At 41.9% G+C, this 22,848-nt stretch overlaps 1 protein-coding gene across 1 annotated transcript in view; it reads right to left on the bottom strand.

The window, feature by feature from the left end:
• NCOA1 (nuclear receptor coactivator 1) overlaps positions 1 to 18,168 on the bottom strand; it is a 329,252-nt gene extending 311,084 nt beyond the window's left edge. Inside the window, exon 1 of the mRNA XM_075201166.1 lies at positions 17,705 to 18,168. The gene's annotated coding sequence lies outside the window, so the exon portion shown is untranslated. The remainder of the gene's footprint in view (positions 1 to 17,704) is intronic.
• Positions 18,169 to 22,848: the final 4,680 nt, after the last annotated feature.

Genomic DNA, 22,848 nt, shown 5'->3' with positions numbered 1-22,848 from the left:
CATAATAACAACCATCATTACTGTAACACTGTATCTCTGTATAGTACACATAATAACAACCATCCTTACTGTAACACTGTATCTCTGTATAGTACACATAATAACATCCATCATTACTGTAACACTGTATCTCTGTATAGTACACATAATAACAACCATCCTTACTGTAACACTGTATCTCTGTATAGTACACATAATAACAACCATTCTTACTGTAACACTGTATCTCTGTATAGTACACATAATAACATCCATTCTTACTGTAACACTGTATCTCTGTATAGTACACATAATAACATCCATTCTTACTGTAACACTGTATCTCTCTGTATAGTACACATAATAACAACCATCCTTACTGTAACATTGTATCTCTCTATATAGTACACATAATAACAACCATCCTTACTGTAACACTGTATCTCTGTATAGTACACATAATAACAACCATCCTTACTGTAACACTGTATCTCTGTATAGTACACATAATAACAACCATCCTTACTGTAACATTGTATCTCTCTGTATAGTACACATAATAACAACCATCCTTACTGTAACACTGTATCTCTCTGTATAGTACACATAATAACATCCATTCTTACTGTAACACTGTATCTCTGTATAGTACACATAATAACAACCATCCTTACTGTAACATTGTATCTCTCTGTATAGTACACATAATAACAACCATCCTTACTGCAACATTGTATCTCTCTATATAGTACACATAATAACATCCATTCTTACTGTAACACTGTATCTCTATATAGTACACATAATAACAACCATCATTACTGTAACACTGTATCTCTCTGTATAGTACACATAATAACAACCATCCTTACTGTAACACTGTATCTCTCTGTATAGTACACATAATAACAACCATCCTTACTGTAACACTGTATCTCTCTGTATAGTACACATAATAACAACCATCCTTACTGTAACACTGTATCTCTGTATAGTACACATAATAACAACAATCCTTACTGTAACACTGTATCTCTGTATAGTACACATAATAACAACCATCCTTACTGTAACACTGTATCTCTGTATAGTACACATAATAACAACCATTCTTACTGTAACACTGTATCTCTCTGTATAGTACACATAATAACAACCATCCTTACTGTAACACTGTATCTCTGTATAGTACACATAATAACAACCATTCTTACTGTAACACTGTATCTCTGTATAGTACACATAATAACAACCATCCTTACTGTAACACTGTATCTCTGTATAGTACACATAATAACATCCATTCTTACTGTAACACTGTATCTCTGTATAGTACACATAATAACAACCATCCTTACTGTAACACTGTATCTCTGTATAGTACACATAATAACAACCATCCTTACTGTAACACTGTGTCTCTCTGTATAGTACACATAATAACAACCATCCTTACTGTAACACTGTATCTCTCTGTATAGTACACATAATAACAACCATCCTTACTGTAACACTGTATCTCTCTGTATAGTACACATAATAACAACCATCCTTACTGTAACACTGTATCTCTGTATAGTACACATAATAACAACCATCCTTACTGTAACACTGTATCTCTGTATAGTACACATAATAACAACCATCCTTACTGTAACACTGTATCTCTGTATAGTACACATACTAACAACAATCCTTACTGTAACACTGTATCTCTGTATAGTACACATAATAACATCCATTCTTACTGTAACACTGTATCTCTCTGTATAGTACACATAATAACAACCATCCTTACTGTAACACTGTATCTCTGTATAGTACACATAATAACAACCATCCTTACTGTAACACTGTATCTCTGTATAGTACACATACTAACAACAATCCTTACTGTAACACTGTATCTCTGTATAGTACACATAATAACATCCATTCTTACTGTAACACTGTATCTCTCTGTATAGTACACATAATAACAACCATCCTTACTGTAACACTGTATCTCTGTATAGTACACATAATAACAACCATCTTTATATAACTGTAATTGTGGATATTTTTTATTTCTTTAGAAAGCACCTAGATAAGGATAAAATACTGTTACCTGGTAAAGTACATTTGCAGCCAGTATAATACATTGTGCTTTTAATTCATTACCAACTAAATCCCTGGAGTAATGGCCGAGTAGATTTCACACATTGGACGAGGCGACGCAGACAGTCTGTATATAAGGCGCAGATGACAGCAGGTAATGAGCCCATCCACACTCAGTATTATATGTACATTCTCCGTGTTAAGCACTCTACAGTTACCAGCGGAGTACAAAGTGGCTTTTAAATGCTCCCCATTCAGTGTCAGCTTAACGTGTTTGGCACTTTTCAAAGCTTTCAAGAAATTGGAGAATTTCCATTAAGAGTGTGTCTGTTGTCACAAGCCAATGATCTGAGAGGAGGGTTTAAAAACCCATTAGAAATCATTACAGCCATCAGCGTTGGGCTGAGTGTTTTATCAGCCTTCATAATGACTCTGTATTTGGGTCAGTCTTTTCAGCTGTGCCGTCTACCACTTCTACTTCTGTTTTATTGGCTAATAAAGTGTTAATCTAGCTGGAATTATCTCTGCTATAGAGGAATCCGCACAAAGGAAGGAAATATCTGCGTACACGCAGCATCTGCTTCCAGCACGGTGGAAATACTTCTTGCTTTAAAGGGTAATTTGCATTATGTAAATTACCAGAGACAAAAGACTACAGAGAGAGATTTACCCCACGCATTTGACTACAGAACATTGCAATCCTCATGTTTGCATGTTGCAATAGAGTATAATAGTCACATAAATAATAAATGCAAACTCTAATAAAAATTGTGCGGTGGGATGGCCCATCACTGCATTTTTGGTCATCTTTTTGTCCTAAAATACTATTATTATAATTATAATTTGGCTTAGCATTACTTAAATTCCTCATGGGAATTAGGGGATGTCGGGTCTGTTGTTATCAGCCACTTTTGTGTGTTTGAATGTCTTTCCCATTTTTGGAAATATACTGCCCCATACAAAGTCCCCCTAGAGGGTCACCCGTTGAACGTTTCGGTTGACGTCTGTTCCACCAGATTTTGTTGTTGATTAATTTAAGCCACAAGTGAGGCTAAACAGAGCAGTATTTTAAGAAAACAATGGAAACGTTTAGTTTAATAAAAGGGGTTGGTTGCAAAGTGGTCAGAGGTTGGACTTTGATCTGACATTTATATCTTGGCAAAAGTTCACACTTCTATTATTCAGAAACTTCCCCAAAGACCAGGACGTAAGCCTGTGTCATGAAATGGATGGACCATCAAGGAGCACCCCATGAAACGTCAAAGTGCTTAGAGGTGCCTAACCTGTGCCCTTCGTTTATGATCACTGATTGCAAATAATACAACTTGCTTCAGTTGGAACATTGGTTAAACAATCCTTGCTTGTGTAGCCCACCCAAAAGCAGGAATGTTTATGTATTGGTTGTATTGATGCTTCTTTAACATTCATTAAATAATGCTAGAATAAATTATTCTAATTCCCAGAGAGTCAAAAAGTCCCCCTGACCATCTTCTCTTTCTGATTATGGTTCCAAACTCAACAGTAGACTTGTAGCAGGTCGAGAGATGAGAGCAGGGAACGGATTGGTACTGGAGCTTATGATCCATCAGATACCCCAGGGATATTGGAAACTGGCCCATCCAGGGTCAATATAGGTGTTATTTTTTTTTTATCCTGTAACTACATTTTAAGATTTGAGTAGAGTTCTCCTTTAAGGTGGACTGTAAGTCAATCTCAGGGGAACAAAATCTTCTGGTATTTATGTGTTAGGATCGTATTGATGGGAGTCGAGTGATAAGCAATAAAAGGGAATAGTTTAAGCAACAGTTTTCCTCTCTGTACTTAACATTCCTATTTAATATGATCATTCTTATTTCTCCAAATGTCCTAAATAAATTACTAATGTAAACTACTGTTTTTAAAGATTTATATTTTTAAGGGGGGGTATTTTTAAAGGAAAGTGAGTTACAGCCATAAATAATTCTCAGAATTGGTAATTAAATTTATATGAAGGTGCTTTTGTGATCGTATATCAATATGTAAAGTACACATCTGGCAGAATTTAGGAATTTAAAGGGACAGTATGTGTCCTATACACATTATTGAATTATTCTGGATTTTGTAACTCCTGCCCTCCAGTGTTCAAAGAGGGAGAGCAATTTATGGGTTAATTTGATGTCAAAGGTTAAAGGGCATATACACCTTTTCTCTATAGGGGGGGTGTTAAAATGACAAGGGGGGCATTCACTGCTGTATACACTCATATGGCACCAGAGTCGGAGCTAGGGAGCTGTGGGCCCCGGTGCAGGGAGGCAGGGAGGAGGGTTCCGGGGCCCCTGACCCTCTGCATCTGCTATGCAGTGGTCCCCATTATCTCCAAGCTAAGGAATCGAACAGAACTTACGTCCACAGGACAGTCCAGAGCCATACTCCTATCACACCACCAGTGTCACGCCAGCCAGGTTGCAAATCGAGTCACCACAGTCTCGCACCGTACACTTCAGGAGGATGGCCTACCCTCCCAAGAGCCCAGGAGGACTCCTCGAAATGTGTGAGTCTCCCAAATATTCCAGGAGAGTAGGCAAGTATGGTCCCTAGTGAATATTGATTCAGTCCACAATATGGCTGCCTCCACACTGTGCCGTTGATGGGGGCACATAAGTGTAGCAGACATGCACTGCTTGTTCTCACTGATGAGGTTTTAGTGAAAAGTGATGAAAGTGAATCTGTTTTCAGTCATTACACGCACACAGCTGTATATCACAGGGGAGAACGGGGGCTTCTGTCTCTGTGTTGTGTATCAGACTGGACATGCCAGGAGATCGGGCCGCACTGTGTGCATGTTTTCTAGCGCACAGTAGATTTCTCCCCAGAGTCTGTCAGGCTGGTTTTTCCATCTGGCTCTCATCACGCGCTCCCTGTCGTAGTTTCATCGCTCTGGAGTATGGACAGAGTACAGTAAATGTGTGCGCCAGGCACAGAAGGGGTTTAACTTTGCAAGTTTCTTCTGCAGCTACCGTACTTCCAAAATGTATGTTTCACTGTGTGCTATTAACCCGTACATTACATGTTTAGCTTGGTATAAGCTCTCTTCTATGTCTTTATTATAGCAACGCTATGTATGGAATATGTACCATACAGGATATTCGTTTTTTAAGACAGTCCTACTTTATTGGCAAATAATTAGCAATTTATGTGTCTACTGACTTCTCTAGAGATCTGCAGAACATTGCAGATTATTACATTGCTGAGCTCTCTAGAGCCCTTCAGAACATTACTCTGTTCCATCGTCATCCTGACAGATACATATTGATATATTCTGCAGATTATTACATTACTGAGCTCTCTAGAGATCTGCAGAACATTACTCTGTTCCATCGTCATCCTGACAGATACATAGTGATATATTCTGCATATTATTACATTACTGATCTCTCTAGAGATCTGCAGAACATTACTCTGTTCCATCGTCATCCTGACAGATACATAGTGATATATACCTGCATATTATTACATTACTGACCTCTCTAGAGATCTGCAGAACATTGCTCTGTTCCATCTACCCCCTGACAGATGCATAGTGATATATTCTGCATATTATTACATTAATGACCTTTCTAGAGATCTGCAGAACATTGCCCTGTTCCATCTACACCCTGACAGATACATAGTGATTTATTCTGCTGATTATTACACTGGTCAACACTCATTTTATTGCCACTCATAACAGAGTGATTTTGGGATAACTTTGTGGTGCTGATTCCGAATATGACATCGGTTTTATTGTATTGGCTCTAATTTTTGAGATAATTGGTAGCTCATTGGAAATGGTCAGGCAGAGCCTACTTACAAATGACATTGTCTCAAATCATACAAAAGTAAACACATGAGATACTTAATGGCACTTTATCCGGTATAATGGCAGATAAACATAATAAGCTGATTTGGATAATTACAATTAACGCATAGCAAAACGCTCTTTGTAGGATTTTCTTTTATGTGGGTTATCAGGACAATCATGTTAGAGGCAGCAATAGACTGTCATCAGGTGTCTGTCCCACCTGCCTTGATACTTTTCCTCCGTCACTTTTATACCTTGATGAAAGATTCCAACTTTTAGTTTTTCCATACTGGATGCACACTACCGAGTATTCAGCCGATCATTCCAGAGCACATAAAATCGTTGGTTCGAGATTTTGAAACTGAACTGAAAATCTCGTTCACCGATGGAACAATGTCATTTCATTTCTGCAGTGTGAATGCACCCCGCAGAATTGGAACGACAATTTAGCTATTAAGTGAAGTTTTGACATCGCCTGTCACTGGCGGTGTCCAGGGTTCTGGCAGCAGGAGCGGGTTCCACAAAGTAACCGGAAGTGAGGGGATCAAAGTGTACCCAGCTGATGTGTCATAACTGGCCCTACACATGATCGAGTCCCAACAATGAACGGCTTTTATAATCTGGCATGAGAGAGTAGTTACTATATCCATGGAGATATATGTGCATAAACAAGAGTGCTAAATTTCGTTTTCACGATTACCACCATTCCGACACCAAGGAGTCCTATAACTTAAATCCGAATGTTTGAAAAAACGATTTTAATATAAGCAGATTTACCTCCATACCGACGCCGTAGATCTCCGCAGCAGGATGCTGACCTCAAGTTATTCTGAATAGACAGGTGTCCATCAGTAGACTTTCACGTCACCGCAACGTCGAACAATTTTAATTTAAAATCGGCATGGCACTTGCAGCCGATGGTTATCATGGATGAAGAGCACAGATCTGAAGGTAATCGTGTATAGTGTATACACGTCAAATCGGCATGCTGATCTGGATTTTTATTTTTCCTCCTTTCGTTGGTAAATCGCTAATCGTTAAATTTTTCCTGTAGTGTGTACCTAGGTTTAGTCCAGGGAATTTCGTTAGTCCCATCTTGATATGGATTGGTGGGAGAATGATTTTTTCTCTGTCAACCAATGGCTTATTAATGATGTTATCTGCACCTACTGTCATGCTTTCTCTTGAAGAACATGTCACTTTTTTCCAATGATCTTGCCTGCTATCCCACAAGCAGATGATACAAGGGTACTTCATATACACACTTGCTGCCCAAGCAAGAACTTTATCATCTTTAGATCGACACATATAGCCAAGATGGTGCTCATGATAGCAGAGCTTCTGCAAGACCATTGTATACTCCGTAAACAATTCGACATATTTACACTGATACGTATACAAATATATTACATGGCCGAGAAGCAAGAGAAACACAGTAGACAATGCGAACCGCTCAACTGCCAACTGTCAACTGACTGCTGGTTGGGTGACCAATCACTTGCATATGGAGGGGGAATATTCTAGAACCATCGCAGAGTGAACACATAGAATATTCGCGCCTCTCGCCTTCTAGAATGTTCTGGTAGATTCCCATATGCACGCATTGGCTAATTTACGTATTAATTGAGGGTATCCATTATCTCAAGGACTAGAACCAATTTGTAAAAAAATACTTTCATTTTTGAATTGAGCAACCACAAAATACCCTAAATTCTTTCAAATATCCTTAGCAACTAAGAAATGTTTTTGTCTTGCTGGGCTGTGTTATATTACTGACCCCTAAAATCGGGACTGTGCGGAAATCCATGTAAGTGGGGAGGTCTGTATTAGTGGGTGACATAGGAACAGAGAGCTGGAATGAGACTATTAGCTTTACAGCGCCAGACAGCGCACTGGGGGTATGGCCACGCCGCCATCATGACGTGGCTACGCCACCACAGTGATGTGGCCACACCCACCATGCCAGCTACCCAAGTGTTGGGAATTATGATGTCCTAATGACATTTTAGGATAAGAAAGATAGTCTGGAGTGTTTCAGTGAGTGATAAAGGAAAATAAAAAGTATGTGCATTTGGGACTCAGGGCTTGAGCACAATCCATGGTAATTTTAATCTGACAATGGGGAGAATTAATCATTTATATCATATAAGTTAACCCGTGCATGATACTCATGCATTCTAGTCAAATCAAGCTACTTAAGGTGTTAAAAAGGTTCTTGTCATGCATTTGGGCCCTAGCCCAGGCCTCCTCAGGGGAAGAGCGTTACTTCCCCATGCAAGCGCCCTTTTTTAACGTGGTTTTGTCCACATGTCACCACCTCATCATTCTTCTCCATCACCTCATCCTTCATTTTCATCGCCACATCTATCCAGATGTCTATCCAGACACAGGGATCTCTCTCAGCGGTCCTGAGTATCACACTCCTCTCACTCTGTCACCCCCGGCAACCACCAACCACTCCCAGCTGTCACTTCTCCTTCAAGAAATATATATATATTTTTTTAAAATCTTTATAAACACTTTTAACAATTAACAAATTAAATTAACAAATTAAAAACATCTTAGTATACCAAATTTCAGCCCTTTCTGAATTTTTTTTTCCACACACACTAAGAATTTAGTAGGTCAGTGTATAACTCCGCCCAGCAGGTAGCATTGCAGCTTGGTTTTATTTTTTCCACACACACACAGACAGACTAACACACGCCACTAGGCATTTATATATTAGATAGAAGAATTCATAGGATATAATGTGTAAAAGAAATAACTACATTTCCATTTACTGCTAATCCCATTATTAAGTCGTCACGCAAACGCTAACATTGGTGTGGGGGCCACAATTGACTGTTCTGTCAAACTAAAATCCACGCAGGTGAGGCTGCATTCTGATTGGCAGGAATACAAATCTAATTGGCCAATAGTCTTGTGACCAGTTATGCAAGACTGGAAACACCTCCCTCACACTGGCTTCATAATTCTGCATTAGAAACCCAATCTGCTCCCCTCCTCGCGCTTCTCTTATCAAACCCTCTACCCCTTAGAACAAGCCACCGGTTTCTAGACGGTCGCTTTCCCCAGCCGCGCCTGCTCTAGGGCAGACCAGAGGGGGTTCATCTTGTGGGAATGTGTAGAATGGATTGTATTTAATTTATATAAAGCGCAGAATGCCAAGGACAGAATGAATAAACTGTGCAATGATGATTCAATCCACATTCCAGAACAGCAAGTCACTTGCCAGTGCCCTGTACACAGATAAAAACATGAAGTATATTTAAAGAAATTTTATTAGGTTTCTGAATACAAAACAGTGGATATAATAAAGCATTATTCTGCCGCAACTGCTCGTTATAAACGCCGGCCACCATTATCACTGGCAAAGTTGTTCTCATTGGTTTTGCACACTGAGGTGGGCGCGTATTTATAACTCTTCTGTTTACGCCCTTTTAGGATGCTGTTAACAGTAGAATCCACTGGGTAAAAATGATGTATTAATTTAATAAATATATCGATTTTTTTTTTCACGTAGGTCACTTAGACTGGTACCCCATTGGCGTTGCATCTGCGTAGAAATGCACAATTGCCAACCACATGTAAAAAGCGCACAGACACAAGTAGCACAGAGATTTTCTCATTTCAAGAGCCCACTCATTTCAATATCCCATTCATTTCAATAGCCCATTCATTTCAATAGCCCATTCATTTCAAAAGCCCATTCATCTCAATGGGGGTTCAAGGCTGAAAAAGCCCATTGAAATGAATGGGTGAAGTTCTGCTAGCAAATTAATAGATAATAAAAAAAAAGAGAGTGCACCCCATATAAAATCCGTTACCTGCATCAGCGTTACGCAGCCCGGGCTGGTTCCCAGTAAAATGGGGGCACAGTGATCATGGGGTCCCCCTGCTGAAGCAGAAACCAGCAAGGGGCCACACAGGCTGGGCAGGTCACACCATAACAAGGAAACCCGCAATGTGGAGTCTTCCTGTTACAGCGGGAACTAGCACCTGCCCGGTCAGCGAAGGGACAGTGCCTCTATGGGAGGGAACTCTTGATCGATGCGGGTCATAGTTGTTTATGAACATCGGCCACTGAATGCTTGACCTGAATTAAGCGGGAGTTTCCAATCGTGGCCAGCAAGGGTAAAACGCTTTTGATTGGCTGAAAGGCTAATGGGACTCTCAGTCACTCCGTATCACAGCCAATCAGCAGCGGGGCAGGTAGGAATCAGCTTTTATGGGTTTTCTTCTCACCTTGCATTACAATGACAGAATTTCCCATTATATTACGATGAATCAAGAACAAATAAAGACAAATTATCATTATGATAGAGTGGGCAACCAGGGGCTGACCAGTGTTTAATTTAAACTTTATTTGAAAACGTGTGCCTATTTTTATTGAACTTGGATTATAATGAACAGGGGTGTTAGACACCTCAGTCTATTATATTAAGACCAGAGGGGTAGTAAACATGCATACTCCAATCTCAATCTTTTTCATTACCTCATAGACCTGGGGGCTGGGAAGAGCCCTAGTGGTTTTCAGTCTCTGGGAGAAGGAGCACGCGGTTTTTGTCTCCGTTGACATAGTGCTGACCAGCCTGGAGCTAGTATTGACTTTAACATGGGATCCCCACACTACAGGAGAAATGTAATGTAACTCTTTGTGGTTTTCTTTTGCTTGAGCTGTTTTCCTGCTTGCCCTAAATGCTGTTTTACACCTCAATGTATTTACACTGAGCACTTACAGAGAATAGAACATGTTATTCATGCCGTGTAGAGTTACTGATCTCACCTGTAACTCCTGCTACTAACATGCATGCCCAAACTGAACGTTGAAAAGTGCTCTGACTTACCGTATTACACGTGTTAGTAACTGTCCCAGAATTCCAGGGACGTTCTGTGATTTTAAAGGCTTGTCTTCTGATGTTTGTGCAGAGATGAGTGAATCTCACGTGGTTTTGTTTAGATCTTGTCCACGAAATAAAAAAACCTATCCAATTATTCCTAAATGATTTTATTTCATCTCAGAGAAGCGAAATAGTAACATTTCCATATTCTCCTTAGGCTATATTGAAACTAAGCTTCAAGCGAGCCCTTAAGACTCATTTCTTTATTCAAGTCTATCAGTCCTCCTAACTTCCTTATCTCGGCTCTCTCCCCAATTAGTACCACCCTATTTGTATCTCCCCCTTCCCTTTAGGATGTAAGCTCTCATGAGCAGGGCCCTCTTTCCTTGTGTGCTCCTTCCACTGTTCCATCACCCTCTGTACCTCTTGGCCTGCTTCCCTAGCCCTGTTTTCTTAAGCTTCGGCCTACTTCTCACTGATTTCTACCATCCCTTTCACTACCTCATACTTGCCAACTCTCCCAGAATGTCCGGGAGACTTCTGAAATTTGGGTAGATCTCCCGGACTCCCAGGAGAGCAGGCAAATATCCTGCAAACGGCCTCTTGCTGTCAAAATGATGCAATTCGCAGTGAATCGCGCCATTTTGGCCCCGCCCCCGCATCAAAAACAGCATTTTTGTCGCAGGGGCGGGGCCAAAATGACGCGATTCACCGTGCCCCGCCCCTCCCACCACGCCCCCCTGCCTGGGATATCCCGGAAAGAACTTTAAAAAGGTTGGCAAGTATGCACTATCTGTCCCAGAAATATCTGATTTGCTTTACCCTGTCACCTGTGTTTGTATACATTTTTCTATCATGTTGTGTCTTGGTTCTGTTTTCTGTATATGTAATGTACGGCGCTGCGGACCCTTTGTGGCGTCTTATAAGTCAAAGATAATAATAATAATAATAATAACTAAAGTCAATTTTGAAGGTGGAAAAATACACACTTAATAAATCCTAAATATATATGTCTGTAATTTTATTGACCCCCTGGTTAGCATCAGAGGGGCTGCCGAAGTAATATTGTGCATCCCACAGACTCTGTGACCGGCCAACCCTCTGCTTCCTGCTCATCTCTGTGCTTCCTTGCTGGCACTCTGCAGACTTAATTGCGGATGAGTAAAGCAGAGCAATATAGAACGAGAATAGATTTTACATTCCCTTCGGGCCTTTGGTGTCTTGCATAACGTTGCTAATCATGCCCAGCTTTATTCTATGCAAACAAATGTAAATGCATTTCAGGTCAGGACGATGGTACACACGATTTCTGCTCTATAGTTGGCCTCAGGAGTGAGGCAAAATATTTTTCTTTTAAACTATGCAGCAGATGAAAGGTAACACTGTGTGGCCTCTCAACAAATCGTGGTCTTAAGTTCTATACTATGCTTTAGTGCTTCCAATCACGATCATATTATATCATCATAAGTAATTTTAAGTAAACAGAGTAGCACTTTCACCTTTCGCCCCTAGCCATCGTAACTTGTTCCTGACACTGCTTTTATTTAGAGATGCTCAGGCTCGGTTTTCTGAAAACCGAGCCCACCAGAACTCAGGGGATCCGAGAAGGCTCGCCAGTCGGCTCGGTACTTTCGAGCATCCTCGGATCTGAATCGAGTCAAAACGTCATTGTTGCGTTGTCGGACCTTGTGGGTTTTGGATTTCATAAGTACCTCCCTCCCCAGGAGAACCAGTACCAAAACCAAAACACGAAGTTAATCCAGATCCAAAACCAAAACCAAAACACGGGGTCAGTGAACATTTTTACTTTTATTATTGACTCTACAATGCATAGTACTACTTCTCTTGTACACTATGTTTGGGGTAAAATTCAATATCTGTTCTTCTGTATGTTAGTAGTTCTTGAGGTTCTACAGGGACAACTGGTCACCGCTGTCACTCTCTCAACACACATGGACACCTGGATTCATGCAATATGCATTCATCATGCCAGTATAACTTGTAGCATAAACAAAATAGAAGGTGGTATACCTTGCTATATGCTTAATAAGGGATATTCTGTTCAACCCAGACTTACGTTGGACGCAGTATGTCTGACAGCAGAGGTTCGAGGCAAAAACTCTCATAGAAAACAAAAAAATATCTTCCCTAGTGAGGTGTGCCTAGCTTTCTGCATCCCACTTCTAGCACCAAGAAATGGTGTAAATATCACTCAGGATGAGATTTTGGTATGGATTGATGAGAAGTTGCTTTATTGTTGAACTAGCTGGATCAAATCGGTAAGAGAGGCAATGTAGGAGGTGCTCTCTCTCCCACAAGAAGTATTTTTAAAGGTTTTATTGCAATGTAAAACTTAGAACTTTTACATTACAAAAATTACAAAAGTACTACATATATGGAATTATCAGTTTTATATTCTGTGTGTGTGTGTATGAAAAACTTTACAGTATCAATTCTCATGTTCTGGACTGCAGGGTGTAACTCTCAAAATCTGTTCTTATTCTGCATGGGGGGGGGTGAAATATCATGGGAGTGGAATGTATCATGGATAGGCTTTCGCAGTGCAGGGAAAATGCTCTTCGCTCCTATGAATGCACTTTCCTCCTTTGATGTAATTTGCACATGATGTTCTGCATCGGTTCCTGTGAATTCCATTTGGTCACCTACCTGTCAGCACCCCAAGTTTGTATGAATGAGCTGTCAAGGTGTAAAAGGTTCGAGATCTTTTAAAAACCAATGGCCTATTAAGCTTGATTGTGATTCTTGCATCTTCCATTGTTATGAAAGTTGTCAGGTTGTCATCTCCACGTATATCACCCTTAGCTTGTTGTCAGAGGTAAGATTTATTGAAGGTAAGAAAGCAGTTCCAGGAGACTGTAATTTATAGTACAGGGTGATTCAAAAGTCGCAGTACACCCTTTTATTTCAAAAACTCTACAGGAAATTGGGAAACCTGAATACTCCAGTAAGGTATGGGTGACGTGGTCTATCTTTTACGGTATGTACCAAACAAGGGCGCCATCTTGAAATCGACCAATCGGCCCAATTCCTGTAGATGTTTTTGAAATAAAAGGGTGTACTGCGACTTTTGAATTACCCTGTATTGTCCATGCTCTTATGCCAATTTTACTAAATGCAGTGCTTTTATGGTCTATCTGCATCTGTGCTTCTCAGCCATGTCTTTCTATCTTTCTATCATCAGTCAGACTTCTTTCTTTTTATTGCGCTAAAATAATTATATAAATCTGCTCTCTAGATACAATTATGTCCAATGAACTGGGTTGCATCCAAGGGCAACAAAAGATATAAATATATTACTAAACCACAGAGAAAGAAGAAGTAATCCAGGAGGATATAGTAACGAACACACACAAACCAACTGCTTAAAGTTGTCAGAAACACTCTTGAAATAAAGGGAAAAAATGATGATGTGATGATGTGTTGAAATAGAGAGTCCTACATTATGTAACCTGAAAGTACCATGTGTAAAAATGTCAGCACAATGTTGCTGCTAAAACTTACAAATATAGGAAGCTGTAGGAATCTGCGGAGACGTCGAAATGCAATATATTTTACACTAATTATATGCAGGGCTGGCAGTCATCCAGTGTGAATAATGTCTCTGAAGGACCCATACGTGGATTGCCCACCGCAGACATGATTCTTACCGGTAACAACTGTTCCTCCATATCAGTGTGGCGTTGGGAGTGTGACGCTGGGCTAAGCTGTCACAGCTAAACCATACTTGCCAACTCTCCCTGAATGTCAGGGAGACTCCCTGAAATAGGAGTGATCTCCCGCACTCCCTGAAGAGTCTGGCATTCTCCCTGATGCTGAGCCAGTACAAGACGTGGTTGGCTTCGCCATCTGTGGGATGATGACACCGTTCAGAAATTGTGTCCTATGTCCATGTATTGATGCCTATGGAGGTGGCTATTTTCATGGAGACCAAGATTTAATCACAGACTGACAGGTAAGACAACATGACTTCAGTAACAGAGACAGAAATGTAAAAGGCACTTCAGTCTCTAGAGATTCATTAGCTGCTTTTCTTTAACGTATAGTTGCCTACGCTCCCGGGATGTTCGGGAGACTGCCGCATTTCTGGGAGACCTCCCGGGAGAGCAGGGCAACCTCCCGGTTCTCGCCCCCGCAATACATAAGTGGTGGGGGGCGGGACTTAATGACGCAAATATCGCGGCATCTTAGCCCCGCCACCTGTTGCAATTGGCCAAAATGATAACAATCATTTAGGGGGCGGGCCAAAATGATATAATTCATCAAGCCCCACCCCCGCACCTCCCCCTGGATCTCCCTGAAGCCAACGAGAAAATGTTGAGGTAAGGGTGATAGCTAATGGGCAGCCCAGCGCTTTACAGTCCTCAGCGAGAAGTGGCCCATTGCCGGGGACTTGCATGCTGGGAGATACGCTCTTCCAGTCCCAGGAGGAGAGGATGCCTCCCCCACCACCAACCTTTAAGATAAGCAGTGGAGCTGGGGGAGTAAGGGGAGAGGGGAGTGCTGATTCCAGCACTGGGGGGAGCACCGCCTCTTCACACATATAGTTACAGACTCAGTATACATCTTTCCAGCACAGTGATCTGGTGCATACATGCATCTCCACGTGTCAGTGATCTAAACACACAGACAGTCCGCTCTTTCTTTATATGTCAACATCTAGCGACACATACAGCAAAATGATGATCAAACGAGACTGGTGGGATCCACAACTGGATGGAGTTCACATTGCAGCCACTCAGAATACAATAACATGAAAACATAAATGTGGGTGTTCCCGCCGGGCGGATTATTTTACAGGTGCAATCTTAGTTTTTCCTTTTCACCCATCGGATGTTACAGGGCAGACACAGAGGAGGGTCTAGTAGAAGGAGTTGGCCAAGTGATCAAGGGGCCTATTAAAGACTTACCGGCTTTTTTGCCCCATTAAGTATCATCTGTCATAGTAACAATGACAGGTGACTTTTCAGTGCAGTTTCCTCTAGAAGTCATGTTGGGACAGCGCATCCGATAGGAGGCTGCCCAAGGAATTACTTCTTTGCAATGTTTAGGGCTTTATAAATCGTCCCTTAAGAGCACAGACTTTACAGTAATACTAAAAGACTAAAGACCCCGGTCAGCCCCTTGTGGTACAAATCACATTATCTCCTGATTACTCAGGCACCAAAACTTAGATGGGAAACCCGATTAAGAAAAGGAGAAATCAATTGTATTTACAGGGCTGCAGCACTGAAATCTTTTGTGCTACATCATATGATTATTAATATATAAAAATAAAAAAAGCTGTATAATATCTATCACCAAGAACTCTATGATGTTTGCACTAAGTGCGGATTATCATGAGATTCAGGGGCGCATGCAGGATTGTTGGTGGGGTTGGTTCCCCCCCCCCCACCGGAAAAAAACCAAAACAAAACAGAAAACCGAGAGAGATGCTGAGCTCCGATACGGCAGCACTGTACTATACAGCACCGCCGTGGACGCTTCTTTGACAGCGCCGCGGCTGCTGTATAGTACAGTGCCGCTACGTGGGGCACATCGTTAGCGGAGGGGAGGGGTTTCTGGAGACCCAGAAACCACCCCCTGCGTGCGCCACTGGGATTTTAAAACCGGATGCGGTTTTCAAAACAGCAGTTTTTATTAATCTGCTGTTTGTGCACATTTGATGTGAGCCGATATTTAAAAGATGCAAACTGCATGCGGTTTAACCCAAACCGCTGGTTTTCAAACCAAACGTCACGCAAAAGCCATTCACTTCTGATTTTGACTGACGCTGATCCTTAAGATTTAGGAGACGTGTCTTGGTGCCTCCCATAGACCGAGGGCAGGTTTACGTGTTGATGGTGATGACATCTGTGCTCTGGTTACATCTCTATGATTCATCTAAAGTTGCACGTGGCATAAGATTGGGGTCTAAACCTATTTTTGGGGTTGCTGTTTGGCTGCATTTTGGCGATATATTGCAATCGAGCAACTGACCAATTCCGCCAATGAGAATTGCGGCTGACAAGTGTGCGCACAAAAGATTCCTTTTCAATTTGTAGGTTGGAAAAAAATGCATTTCATACACCCCCCAATAACTCCTACCGATTAGCATGCTAAGCCAAATACAGTATAATATATTTAACAATTCAGAGAGTTCATTCTTTCATATATGTGCATTTTATCCCAAAAATATTTCAGGTGACCTCCAAATAACTAATACACATGTCCTGTTGTGTTACATTTAAACCTCCAAGTCTATAGATGGTCAGCTCTCTGGGTCATCCATTCATGTCTCACTGCTATCCATGTGCTTTGTCTGTAGATGCTCCGTACAAACAGTCTTAAAAGTCAGCCTGTGAAGCCGCCCAAGGTCGTTTAACATAGTAAACAATTTCTGGGGTTGATATACAATGCAGAGTACACAAGTCTCACGTGTTCACTGACATTTAAACTCACCGTAAGAAGTGTTGATTTACATTTTTTTTTAAATTTTTCCTTTTAAGATACGAATACAACAAAGATCGGTCCAAATGACGATTCAATTACAGACCAGCCCCAATACACAGAACACAAACCCTCCCATACATTGTACAGTAAGAATGTGTCATTTGGAGGTCGCTCTGCACGTGTTTGTGTGAGAGAAATACGCAGGACGTTCTACCCAATGATCCAGGTATCAGGATCACTTACACCTCTCCTCGCCGGACAATGTAAGGCTCAAACTTTTACAACAAAGGGCTCGGATTGTGCAATGCATTGAAATAACAATGAGATATCTTGGCTGGGCTTTTTTGACCACAAGAGCTTGCAATCTAGGAGCATGCATGTTTTTGCGATAGGTCAGGGAGAGGAGACTGGAGGCAAGTTTACAAGTTAACCTTGAAGGTACAAATGCACAGATTATTCTTCAGCGAGCCCCCCTCCCTAGCCCTCCTACATACCACCCCTTATAATATCTCACCTGGGGATGCTGCCACTGAGGTACCAAGGAGTCTGTGCCAAGTGTCAGATCTGCAAGACAAGTGTTTCTCTGATTCCCATCATCAATAGCAGTGATTCCATAAAGCCTGGTGCAATATGCTTCTGTCTGATTCTATATCCCAGACTGTCTCAATGGCATCGCTGTCCACAATCCCGACACTGGTCGTGTGGGAGATCCTGATATTTAGCAGCAAGTACCCTGTTTCAGTGGTGCTCCTGAGTCTGCAGTTCTGTCATAACACTGGTCAAAGGGTCTGCAAGGTCTAGGTAGTGTCTTCTCAGTGCAACCCCTGGACTTAATCCAATATATATTGCAATTGCTTCATCGGATCAGCATTGCACTCCAATCTCTGCCCATTACACAGCAATTTTCTCAGCCAACCTGAGCTCCTGCTCCCCATGCGTCTCCCTGTATCCGACCGTCTGTGTTTATCTTTAATCCTATGTCTCCCCTTATAGGTTTGTGTCTGTGTGATCCTCATAGCTTTCTGTATGTCTGTCTGTGTCTGTGATGCTCTGTCTCCCCCTATAGGCCTGTGCGTCTCTTACTCAGATCTGCTCATGGGCATGGAGTCTGTAATATTGTGTCTAGACCCTCTCGAATCTATTTACAGAGTCTGCCCTTGTTCATTTGTTTTCTATCTCAACCAAAGTGTCCCGGAGGGTGTTGTGTTTGCATCGGACTCTTTGCCACACCAAGGAATGTGTTTCTTTTGTGTGTGCCCCGGTGTCTCGGCCTGTCGGTTGCAGTCTTGTCTGTGAAGCGAGTGCACACTCTGGGCGACATTGGGTCGAGCAGTAAAGAGCAACGACACAACTACATGTGAAATCGGTTAGGTTGACAATTCAGTAAAGGTCGTTTGCAAATGTGGAAAAATGCGTCTCGCAACGCAAGTGTTGAATTTTTCATTGGTGGTTTTATTTTTTGTCTTTTTAGGGGAACAGCCAATATGCTTGACACAATAAGGCTCATGTTCGGCAATGCAAATGTGTAAATTCGTAAATACTGTTTTGTGACATTACGTAGTCACTTTTGCACACGGACACGCTGTCTTATGGTAATACGCATGGATATGTGGGCAGCACGGTGGCTCAGTGGTTAGAACTTCTGCCTCACAGTACTGGGGTCATGAGTTCAATTCCCGACCATGACCTTATCTGTGTGGAATTTGTATGTTCTTCTCGTGTTTGCGTGGGTTTCCTCCGGGTGCTCCGGTTTCCTCCCACACTCCAAAAACATACTGGTAGGTTAATTGGCTGTATTTAAATTGACCCTAGTTTGTCTTTCTCTATGTCCGTGTGTGCATGTTAGGGAATTTAGACTGTAAGCTCCAATGGGGCAGGGACTGATGTGAGTGAGTTCTCTGTACAGCGCTGATGCTATATAAATAGATAGTGATGATGATGATGATGATATGCAGGCCAAAACGATAGCATCTGCAGGGGTGCAGGAATATGCATTTGGAGATGGTTGGTGTTTAGGGAGTAGAGCGTGCCTTGCTAAATACAAGATTTTGCATGCATATGGAACCAGTTTTCATTTTGAGGGATGGGATAATGTAAATAAGTTGGAAGGGGTGGAGATGGTACATTTGAGGTCATGTTCCTAGTTTTACAGATTTGATTTTGTCAGACCAAGGACGTAAGCTGAGTGGCACACAAAGACTTTGGAGCCACAGCGTTGCGGTCGGTGAGACAGGTGTCACCTACAACATTTGGAGAACTGGATAAAGCATTGCTTGCACTCTGAGCCTTCCCACTGCATGGAAGTTAATACCGGGGGACCAGCGGAGGTTTGTATCCAAGTTATCATCTTTAGGGTAGTTTGATAGTGGGAAGTGGTTTCTGGCTGGTTGGTCCTCGCTCCTCATTGGACATTTATACCAACCAATGAGAAACCACCTTTAGAGTGCTCCATCCTCCTGCCAATTAGAGGCCTCAATATACTTTCCATAGTCTACTTCTTTCTGTCTCTTCAGCACCCGCTCTCCCTGCATAGACCATTCATCATCACAGAGGTCACAAACAAATTAACTTTAACTAAATTTGGTTTAGTTTTAAGTAAATGTAGCACACAACTAGTATTAGTTACTGTCACGTCTGCACTTACCCTCTTTGCAGTTATTATATAAAAGTATGTTTTAATCAATCTTGTAGTGACTGTTTTATACCGTTAGATGCATAATAAGTAGAGATGCTCAGGCTCGGTTCCCCGAGAAGCGAACATACCCGAACTTAGCGGATCCGAGTACCTAGCCGGTACTTTCGCGCGCTCTCGGAATTGAAAACGAGGCAAAACGTCATCATTACATCGTCAGATCTCGCAAGTTTTGGATTGCTTTTTAATATCCAACTTAACGGTGGGTGGGAGGGAGGGCGGACCCCTATTTATCTTTTCTACCACTGCAGTTGGTGGTTTTGCCAAAACCAAAACCGAAACCAGTTCACAGGGGTCATTGAGCATCTCTAATAATAAGACCTTTAGTAATCTTGTTCCAAGATAGTTAAAATGACAAATGTTGCTGCTTATAGTGAAGGTTCTTTTACTGAAATTGTGCGCAGTCTCCTCTTCCATAGTCCTGGTTATAACTACTCCCACTGACCTGTCAGTGGTTTGATCTGCATCATAGAGCTGTACGTATCAATGCAAATTCTGCAAAATGCTTGTGGAGGAGTCTTCTTTTTCTTTATGCATAAAGAGTGTGGCATATTAGCTTTGATTATCTTTAGGTTAATTATTAGTTAATTAGCTTTAGAAATATACATTTCTAAAGCCCCGGGTTGGGCCACCCTGGGCAGGGAAACTCTCCAGACCAGCCCCAGGTCTCTGATCGTGTTCCGGGAAACAACTCCCAGGCCCAAAGAGCAGAGCTTACAAAACTACTATTTCTCAGCCAGGTAGTGTGGTGATTGTTACCAGAGCAAGTGCAGTGATTGTGGAAAAAGGAACATGACACAGAAGTAAGTGCAGGTACTAAACAAAGGTTCGGAAAGTCAAACTAGCAGCAAACAAATGGAGCAGCAAATACAACAGCTTCAAACAAAAGGAATGCAGCAGCCTCAAGAAGAAATGCAACAAAAACAGGAAAAACCAGAGGGAAGTACAGAACGAACACTGCAAAGAGCACAGGAGGGCAAACCCTGCACATCAAACTCACCTGACCACGTGGGAGTAGCAATGATGGTGATTACAGCCCGCAGGACCCCACAGACCTGTATACCTGTCGCTGAGAGACCTGTGGCAGGAAGGACCAGTGACAGAGGAAATATGGACATGACTAAGGGGAGACATTCTCCAAGGCCAGTAACATCAAAAGGGCTGAGTGGTTTTATACAGCCAGGAGACATCTCAATGCAGAGTCAGAGTCTTAAAGGGGCAGAGCGTGCACCTGAGCTGCACCTAGCAGATAAATGGAGCCAGAGTCCAGATCTTCATGTGAATCTGAGTCTGAGGACCTCCAAGATGATGCACAGCTGCCACTGAAGAGACCAGTGTTGCAGGAGGCCAGTTGTTCCTTTAAGGAAGGAGCCTTGAACAAGAAGGGAGAGACGGCAGTGGTAAAGCAGCAGAGAGAAAGCACAAGTCCAGTACAAAGATCACCGGTCCCCAGGGACAGCGTTACACAACAGATGAGTGGAGTTGTCAGCACACCTCAGGAAAGTGGATCCCAGCAGAGAGATGCAACGACTGGGACTCAGGAGACAGGAGAAATACCTGAGCACTGTACACAGGAGACTGCTGTCATGCATAGTGATAGTGCTGAAAATATTGTGGAAAATAATGGTGTTGATGCTGATAACGTAGAATATACAGATGGTAACATACAAGAGGTGGTAGTAAATGAGGGTGAGGAAGGTTTGCAATCAATATGGGATGTTGAATCTTCCACAGAAATAGAACAATCAGTGGAGCAATCAGGGAATCAGAACACAGAGAGAGATGAGAAGTCTCAGTAGAGAATACTACACTAGATTTTCCCCTTTATCTGGAGTGGGACAGTCGCAGATATCAGCAGATATACCTGCTACAGTGAGTGGTCAATCTCCACTACAAATAGTGGATCTGGCCGGGTTCCTCCTAGGAATGCATGGAGCTGGGGGGCACCATCATTTAGTTCTAATATGAACTATACAGGCCAGGCTTTTAGGAGGAGGAACGTGGTCGGATTCAGGAACAAAGGTACCAGAGAGGAGTTGCCAGACAGAAGATATGTCATACGAGAGTTAATGTGTCACCAGATGGGGTTTGTACCAGCAAACATGTTGGCAGTAATAAACCTACCAGATAGACATGGGTATGATGTGAGTTTTAAACTTATGTCTGATCTGGAAAGATTTTGGGCAAATTTCAGCAAGTTTAGGGATGTAGAAATGTAATAAGTTTAGTTTTATTCCAATCTCCAAGCCAGACACAGTCAATGTAACAATATTTTTTTGGAATGAAGCAGTACCTCCCCAGGACATTGTGATCTTGCTCAGGAGATTGCAATCTAGTGTCAGACCTGACAAAAAAAATACTGATGGTGTCTGGACTGGTGGTTGGAGGGTTTTGGTAAAACTGCGGCAGTATAACCATGTAACCCAGCATCTTCCAAATTCTATCATCATTGATCGTGAGAGGGGCATGTTCGCAGGTCAGTCCAGGTTGTGTTTTAAATGTGGGAAGTCTGGTCATGTGACCAGTGTTTGCACAGTTCTTAAGTGTAATCTGTGCAATGAGGTTGGCCATGTAAGTGCTACCTGTGTGAATGTTAGATACAATTTATGGGGAACAATTGGCCACCCTCATGAGGACTGTCCAAATTGCTGACATAACATTTGTAAGGATTATGATAGTTTGGTGGTAGAATAAGAGGCTTTGGAAAAGGGGGCATTAATGTCAGGGTCAATACAAACACGGCAGGAAGTTCAGTGGAAGATGGCTGATACAAGGCAAGAGCGTCACCAGCCAGAAAGTGTCCAAATGCCTATGGAAAATGCTTTTCAGGTTGAACAACGACCAGTTCACATCTACAACAGTGTCTGCTTCTGGATAGAGTAAGGGTATTGGGAACAGGAGGAAGAGAAAAGATCAATCCCTTGTAAGTCTGAGGGTGAATAAAGTCTTGTCCAAAAACCAAGGAA

The sequence above is a fragment of the Mixophyes fleayi genome, chromosome 3 (assembly GCF_038048845.1).
Source record: "Mixophyes fleayi isolate aMixFle1 chromosome 3, aMixFle1.hap1, whole genome shotgun sequence".
NCBI classification, from domain to species: Eukaryota; Metazoa; Chordata; class Amphibia; order Anura; family Limnodynastidae; genus Mixophyes; species Mixophyes fleayi.
The sequence above is the reverse complement of the archived record's forward strand: the minus strand, read 5'-3'. Positions and strand labels throughout refer to the sequence as shown.